Source organism: Siphateles boraxobius, unplaced genomic scaffold (assembly GCF_051911475.1).
Source record: "Siphateles boraxobius isolate OS27281-9 unplaced genomic scaffold, OSU_SipBor_1 61, whole genome shotgun sequence".
Classification (NCBI taxonomy): domain Eukaryota; kingdom Metazoa; phylum Chordata; class Actinopteri; order Cypriniformes; family Leuciscidae; genus Siphateles; species Siphateles boraxobius.
In genome coordinates this window covers 7,642,584-7,651,204 of record NW_027509188.1, presented here as the reverse complement: position 1 = coordinate 7,651,204, position 8,621 = coordinate 7,642,584, and positions in this window count along the sequence as shown.

Genomic DNA, 8,621 nt, shown 5'->3' with positions numbered 1-8,621 from the left:
AAAGTACCGGTAGGCGAGTGCAGCAGTGGAATCCAAATCCACTTTGTAGGTAATCCACTCCAGTTATTCGTTCTCCTAGGACGGCTGCTAAGCGGTACTTGACGTCTGATGTAAAAATGGAAAATGGGCAATGTGAAATTACGCGATGCTATGGAAAATAAGATACAATTTTAAGAACAGCAAGGTCTAAAACAATAAGAATAAAAAATAAAACCACATCAGCGGCAGAAAGAAGCACTTTCCTTCATCTTGAAGGATTCATATCCATAAAGACCACACGAACAGCTTCTGCAGACAGCTTCACCAAGACAGCTTCCACAGTCCAGCCAGGTAGGATAATCGAAGTCCTCCAGACCCGAGAAAGCCTTTGTTGTGCTTAGACCATAAATTGAAGGATCTTCGATCGCACTTTGTTAGTATTAATGTTAGTATTAATGTTGAACACGAGTAAGGATGGCTGGCGCGAAACAGACGTTCCGAAGCTTTGCGAGATCCCGAAGCAAAGATGATTCGAAACACTGATCCGAAGCGTGATTCAAAACACCCACGTCACGTGACAACGGCTAAATGAAGCGTCTAAGTGTTTCATCAGGTGGAGTGCTCCTCCGAATCAGGGTTTCATTGATTGGTCGGTTCGGGAACAAATCACACAATCACACAGTATAAAAGTTTTGTCAACGCATTTTCATATCGTGGGTTTTTGTGAGAGGAGTTTGGTTTTGAGATAGTGGATTCTTGGTGATATAGTGACATTTATAGTGCGATTTGTTTAGTTATATTTAGGATTTAATTTACATTTACACATTGACTTAGAGACACACAGAGTACATATAGTGACACATTAATAGATGCATTGATAGAAATATATATATATATATATATATATATATATATATAGATTAATAGATAGATACATATATTACAGATACATATAGATTATTAGATAGATAGGCTACATATAAAATAGATAGATAGATAGATAGATAGATAGATAGATAGATAGATAGATAGATAGATAGATAGAAATGGAGGCTCCCCAGAAGAGATGCCGTACATCTGTGGTGTGGGAGCATTTCCATTTGGAAACCCCAAATAAAGTGAGATGTGTGTATTGTGATCGGCAGCTAGCCTACTGCAACAATACATCATCCATGATGCGCCATTTTAGGAGCATTCATCCTGCCATTCTGCAGGGTGCAGAGGATGGTAGTGTTCCCCATGTACCAAGGCCTGCTACTGACACTGCTGGGCCATCTAAGCAAGGTATGCATTGTTTGAAATATAGGCTAATTATAAGTGAAATATAATAACTAAGTGTTGGGCCATTGTTTAGAAAGGCCATGGACTAAGACATGCCTAACATCCCAATCACAACTGCCAATCACTTTAAAAACAAATGTTGTCAATATAATATTATACTTTGTGAATATACATTTTATATGTCTACATATGAGTACCCAATCTACAGCCAAGACATCATTTTGTTTTTTTGTAATTGTTGTATTTCTATAATGCACTTTATCTTTCTCTGCACACTGAGCATAAATATTCATAACATAACTTTGTTTAGGAAGGTTTCCAAATGAACCAGTAGACTACTTTCACGGTAGGCTACTATTTTTCCAATATATTTGTCTGAAAGTATGTTTTATCTTCTCTTTTAAAAGGCAGACAGAGGGAATTGGATGAGGCTCTTCTGAACATGGTGGTGAAGGATCTGCAGCCCTTCAGAATCGTGGAGGATGAGGGTTTCAGGGCCTTTGTGAACAAGCTTGATCCAAGCTATGTCCTCCCATCCCGGAAGGTGCTTAAAACAATGGTCAGCGAAAGGTACAACACAACCAAGGAGAAGACAATGGAGGACCTACAAAAGGCGGAATTTGTTAGCCTTACGGCTGACATGTGGTCTTCCATTAATATGGATGGATATCTTGGTGTAACATGCCATTACATAACACCAGAGGCAACAATGGCAACTGTTTTACTGGGTGTAAGGAGGTTTTACCAAACCCACACAGCCCAGCATCTCATGGAGGCTAAAGCCTTGCTAATGGCTGAGTGGGGAATAACCTCCAAAGTTCACTGCATGGTGACTGACAATGCATCCAACATGATCCTAAGTGCCCAGCTACTCAACCTTCGCCATGTCCCATGTTTTGCTCATAATTTGAATTTGATAGTGAAAAAGGCCCTGGATCAAACCCCAGTCATCAATGAAATTCGCCAGAAAGCCAGAAAGATAGTGGGGTTGTTCAGATCCAGCTGCAAAGCAAAGGACAAGCTTGTGGAGATGCAGAGCTTGATGGGCAGACCAAGTCTGAAAATGATACAGGAGGTTGAAACGAGATGGAACAGCACATTCGACATGCTACAACGCTTGTATGAGCAACGTGAGCCAGTGGGTGCTGCACTTGCCAATTTAAACAGTGATACTGCTCCCCTGACAAGTCTTGAGTATGACATTATTCAACAGTCATTGACACTTCTTCAACCATTCAAACTAGCAACAACAGAGATGTCAGAGGAACAGAGAGTGTCTGCTTCAAAGCTCATACCATTGTACAGGATGTTGCAGCACAAGCTTGCACAGAAAAAAGGAAATGCAACGCAGGAATCAACTGTACAATTAGGTAGGACACTATGACCATACGTGTAATTGGCCATAACTCTCATATTGTTGTCATTATTTTAATTAATATGGTTTTCTCTTGTGTTGGCTCATAGGCTCACATCTACAAGAAGGTCTGCACTCCAGATGTGGAGGGTACAAGACTTTTAGAGCCTTGGCACTGGCTACACTGCTGGACCCAAGCCCAAGCCAAAGCCCTGGATGCTGAAAAGCACATCACACTGGAGTGTGCTTCACTGATGCGTTCAAACACAACTCCTGGTGAGTTTCAGTCTATGTTATCTTATGTAATGTGATTCATGAAATTTATACTTCATATGTGTTGTCAGTTTATGATTTGTTACTAATTGCCGTTTTCTTTTAATTCAGAACCACAAATGTCAACATCAGGCCCATCATCATCAACACCAGTTGAAACACAAGACAGTTTATGGGAACATTTTGACAATCGTATCCGTGAGACCCAGATGATACACAATCCTACAGCTGATGCCACAGTGGAAGTGAAAAAATACCTCAGCGATGCGTTTTTGCCCAGAACTCATGATCCTCTAACTTACTGGAAAGAAAGAGCAGTAATCTTTCCTCATTTGTATGTCCTAGCTAAAAAATATCTTTGTATGCCAGCAACAAGTGTCCCTTGTGAGAGAATTTTTTCAAAGGCTGGAGAAATTATCTGTAAAAAAAGAAGTAGGCTGAGTCCTTCAACAGCAGAGAAATTAATATTTTTGAATAAAAATCTATAAGAAAGGGAGACATTGTGGCTTGATTTATTTTTATTAATATTCATTTTTCATGACCAAAATCACATTATGCAATGTGAAGAGACTACAGGTTACAAGCTTCATATATTACAAAAATACAATAATAAAAGAAAAAACCAACACATTTTTTTATTAGCTCTTTGTAAAGGTTGTTTCAGATCAACACCTGCAAGTGACCACTAGGTGTCACCGTGGAGACGGGTTTCGGATTAATTCGAAGCCTCGAAACAAAATGGCACATTTGCTTCGACTGTTTCATTGCTTCACGAAGCCTCGATCTGCCCATCACTAAACACGAGAACGAGAAGACACACGCACTCAAACGACTTAGTCTGCCATTTTGGGGTGAGACAGACAGGAGCACTTAGTGAGCACTTCTCCTTTGCCGAGTAATCCATCCATCTCACAGGTGTGGAATATCAAGATGCTGATTAGACAGCATGATTATTGCACAGGTGTGCCTTATGTTGGCCACAATAAAAGGCCACTCTAAAATGTGCAGTTTTACTGTATTGGGGAGTCAGTATCTGGTGTGACCAAAATTTGCCTCACGCAGTGCAACACATCTCATTCACATAGAGTTGATCAGGTTGTTGATTGTGGCCTGTGGAATGTTGGTCCACTCCTCTTCAATGCCAATCCAGAGCATTCCAAACATGCTCAATGTAACTGAAGTTTCTATGGAGTCTAATTGAGATCTTTGTGGTGTGATGCGTCTAGAAGTGCTGCAAAGAGCACTTTAGAGAATGGAGCCTGGGAAAGCTCCAGGTATTGATAGTCCAGGTATAGCCGGATTGAGTTTTTTTTTTTTTTTTTTTAAAGGCTTTCTTGTCTGTGGTAGAGAGACTTGCTTGAGGTTTTAAATTATGTTTTTTTTAAACGGCCATTTGCCTTTAAACTCGCAGAGCTGTTCTCACCCTTCTATCAAAAATTAGGGGGATTGGAGGAGGTGATTCACTCAATAGACTTGAAGTCTATTTTTGATAATATATATTTTGTAACATCCGGACCAATCAAACACACAGTTATCCATTATAGTTAATGAATAGTTCAGCAAACCTCCTCTTCTGACAAACAAACAATGTGAGAGTTCTGTGAACTACCCCCAAATAGCAATTCACATCCCAAAATGGCAGAACAGGCCTCTGGTTACCAGAAAAGCCATTTGCGGCCAACAGGAATGTGGAGATAAACGTTCTATTAATAAACATGCATATCTCCTAGACATTGTGTGTATGGTTATTACTGTCTTGTATAGTGTATTTTATATTGTTTTTGCATGCTTTATGATAGAACCACTAGTTAATGTAACCTTACCTATACCATTTTTGGTATCTATGAATTTTTATTTTAATTATCTGAATGATCATTTATGTTATATGTTGATACCTATCCAACATATTAACCCTTTGATGCGCAAGCTACGGATACCCCTTCTAATGCGTATTCATTTCCTATATTATTTCAGTCATGGCTGAATGTTTCTTTGCTGAATCTTTAAAATATATGTATTTTATCATTTGTTATTCCAGGTATTGATTAAATATCTTGTTTTTGATTTCCACAAATCATTATGTTTATGTTTCCTTTCTTACTTTATAAACAAACACAGTTTTTGTATTTCTACATCAATTTTACATACAGGGGTCTAAAATGACCCGTATTCATTTCCTATGTTATTTCAATCATGGCTGAGTGTTTCTTTGCTGAATCTTTAAAATATATGTATTTTATTATTTGTTATTACAGGTATTCATTAAATATCTTTGTTTTTGGTTTCCACAAATTATTGTTTATGTTTCCTTGCTTACTTTATAAACAAACACAGTTTTTGTATTTCTACATCAATTTTACATACATTACGGTCTAAAATGTCCGTATTCATTTCCTATGTTATTTCAGGTGGCTTTGACCGTTACAGATTTTAAAATCAAAAAGGCGGGAAAAAAAGGACCCTAAACTCTTAACACATCGAACCATTTCAGCATAATGCCTTATTCAAGACTATACGGTTCTTAATAGAACTTTTAGGCCTATTACATGTAAATAAGCTAGCATTATTTATCTTTATATATATCAGGCATGTGATTGGCTAAGGACAAAAAAGCAGGAAAATATACAGATTTTGTTGTTTTATTAACATTAAATAGATAGTTCTCCCAAAAAATTTAATTGTCATCATTTACTCTCTCAAGTGGTTTTAAACCTGAATAAGTTTCTTTCTTCTGTTGAAGTTATTTGGAAGAATGTGGGTAACCAAACAGCTGATGTGCCCCAGTAATTTCCATAGTATATTTTTTGCTATGGAAGTCAATTGGGACCAGCAACTGTCTGGTTACCCACATTCTTCAAAATATCTTCTTTTGTGTTCAGCACAAGAAATAAATTAATATAGGTTTGGAACAACATTACAGTACAACATTACAGTGAATAAATAATGACAGAATTTTTATTTTTGGGTGAACTATCCCTTTAAGGACAAGCGGCTGCATGTTTATTATTAGGGCTACTGTCTCTTTAAGACCTGTACGCGACGCGTCTAATATACACGCATTTGACAAGCAGATTTCTCTCAATTTTCTCGGTTTGCTTTCAGTTTAGACATAACCAACTTTCCTTATGTATTTGTGTGTAACCTTGTGTGTATTTGAGAGTATTAGCGAAATAAGACTCGAAAGATAACTTAGTCCAGTAACCAGGCGCTGTTAGACAGGCTTTTAGTGCATGTGCGCGTCGGGTGTTCGCGCTCAGTAAAGCGCATGTTAGAACAGCGCATCAGCAGTGAACGACATGTTTAACCGGCAAGGCTTTAAAGCACATGCAAATAATTAACTTTTGTGAACTCACTGAACTGATGTGTCCCGTTCCTCTGCGTTAATATTTGATGTGAGTATTTGTCGCGTTGTACACTAATGCTGTTGAGACGAAGGCGCCAGAACTGCAACTGATAGAATGCACGATATATTTATTTCTACAAAAGCAGTCAGCAGCTTGTTTGGATCAAGGATCATAGCGCACATTTGAACTATATCGATATATGCGATATGGTCTAATTCCATATCACATTAAAAAATATATCGATATATTTTTTCTATAGATATATCGCCCAGCCCTACTGGTGGCCTTAAGCGATGTTCTTGCAGGTGAACAAGCGGAACGCAAATACCTCCTTGTTGATACTTGGAAAGGAAGGAAAAAATCTGCACGCACGTCAGCCTGTTATGTCCTCATATCCTCTCCTTTTAACTCCGGCAGACCCCCCCCCCACATTTTCAGGTCGGAAAATCCGGAATTCCGGATTAATACGGAAAAATCACATCCCTGATATATTTATCTAGCATTATTTATCTATTATCTGTAAGGGGCATTCGGCAACTATTTCAACTTAATAAAACTGTTTAGAAATCATTTGGATGGTTTAATAACCTGTTCTGGTGAGAATGGTGACTTTCCCCGCTCCCCCCAACGTTCCTAGGTGGAAAACCAACCTTGCAACATGGGGACTAACGTCCCAGTAAGTTGGAAACAGAAAGTCTGGTGAGAAGCGAGAACGAGCGAGAAACACAAACTGCTTTATGGCAATTTGACATAAACACACACGCCGCCCTCAATGTGTATGATGTATTACCCACCTCGGTAGATATAGCTCCACACGATAAAGTTGGACGGCTCCGATAATAACAAATGCACATGAGCAGCGGTAGAAAGGGGGAGGAGGGTGCTGCAAGTGAGTTTTTTTACAACATTGTTGTGAAATATACGTCCCACAGCTGTAGGGGGAGCTCGTTGAGAAAACATGCAACAACAAAAGGGAAAATCAGCAAAGAAATAGCTAGAGTTGCTGAGTTCCCCTTTAAAAACCCATCTTTTTTTAGTGTAGCTAACATTAGCTAGCTAGAATAGAATATGTCAACAGCTAGCTAGCTAATAGTATTGGATATGTTTGTCTTTCTCACAAGTAATTTCTCACTAGGATTTAATGGTCAAGGTAACCATAGCCTAATATTCAAATATTATGTCCAGTTATCTTTTTACAAAATATCAAATATTTTCTGTGGTTAAAATAAAATAAGACTTGCATCAAATATACAAAAGCAGCTGTGTTGAGTTGTGAAATGTGTGGCAGGTGAATAGTATTGTGTAATACTATAGTAATAGTATTTATGCAGTAAATATGTTCCTACTTGCAAATATGTGCAAATATCAAAGGTTTCTATATGGGTCATTTTTGACCCATGCATGTAAAATTGATGTAGAAATACAAAAACTGTGTTTGTATATAAAGTAAGAAAGGAAATATAAATATAAATATTTAATGAATATCTGGAATAACAAATGATAAAATACATATATTTTAAAGATTCAGCAAAGAAACACTCAACCATGACTGAAATAACATAGGAAATGAATACGGGTCATTTTTGACCCATGTATGTAAAATTGATGTAGAAATACAAAAACTGTGTTTGTTTATAAAGTAAGAAAGGAAACATAAACATAATGATTTGTGGAAATCAAAAACAAGATATTTAATGAATACCTGTAATAACAAATGATAAAATACATATATTTTAAAGATTCAGCAAAGAAAACACTCAGCCATCACTGAAATAACATAGGAAATGAATACGGGTCTTTTTAGACCCATGTTGCGCATTAGAAGGGTTGCGATACAAAAACTATTTTTATTCAAAAAGTAAGAAAGTAAAAATAAAAATAAGGATGTGTGATGATCAAAAACAAGTTAATTGAGGAATACCTGGAATACTGAATGATGAAATTAATTTCTTGCAAAGATATAGAAAATTAAAACTCAGTCGGGTCTATTTAGACCCATGTTGTGCATCAAAGGGTTAATATTACAAGAATCTTTAATAGTTTCTCCATCAACACTGACCATCACCGCTCACTGACCCCTGGAGGTGTGACCTCTACAGAAGTTAAAGGCCACTGTTGGAGTGATGTCCTTCGCCTCTTCTTCCTTCTGGTTGCTGTTCATGTGAAAAGTCTGGAGACACCCAGTCAAACCACCGGACCTTTCCTCCGGAGTAGGAAGTAACTATTGTATACAGGCTAACATCACAAGTTCATCATCATTTCTTCATTTAACGCGGAAGAAATTGATTGCAACTTCAAAACCATCGACTTACTGAACAATTAAGACTTTCTCCTGAGACTACATCTGGGCGCTCGTTCAACGGCTAAGGCATTGCAAGTATCGTACACTG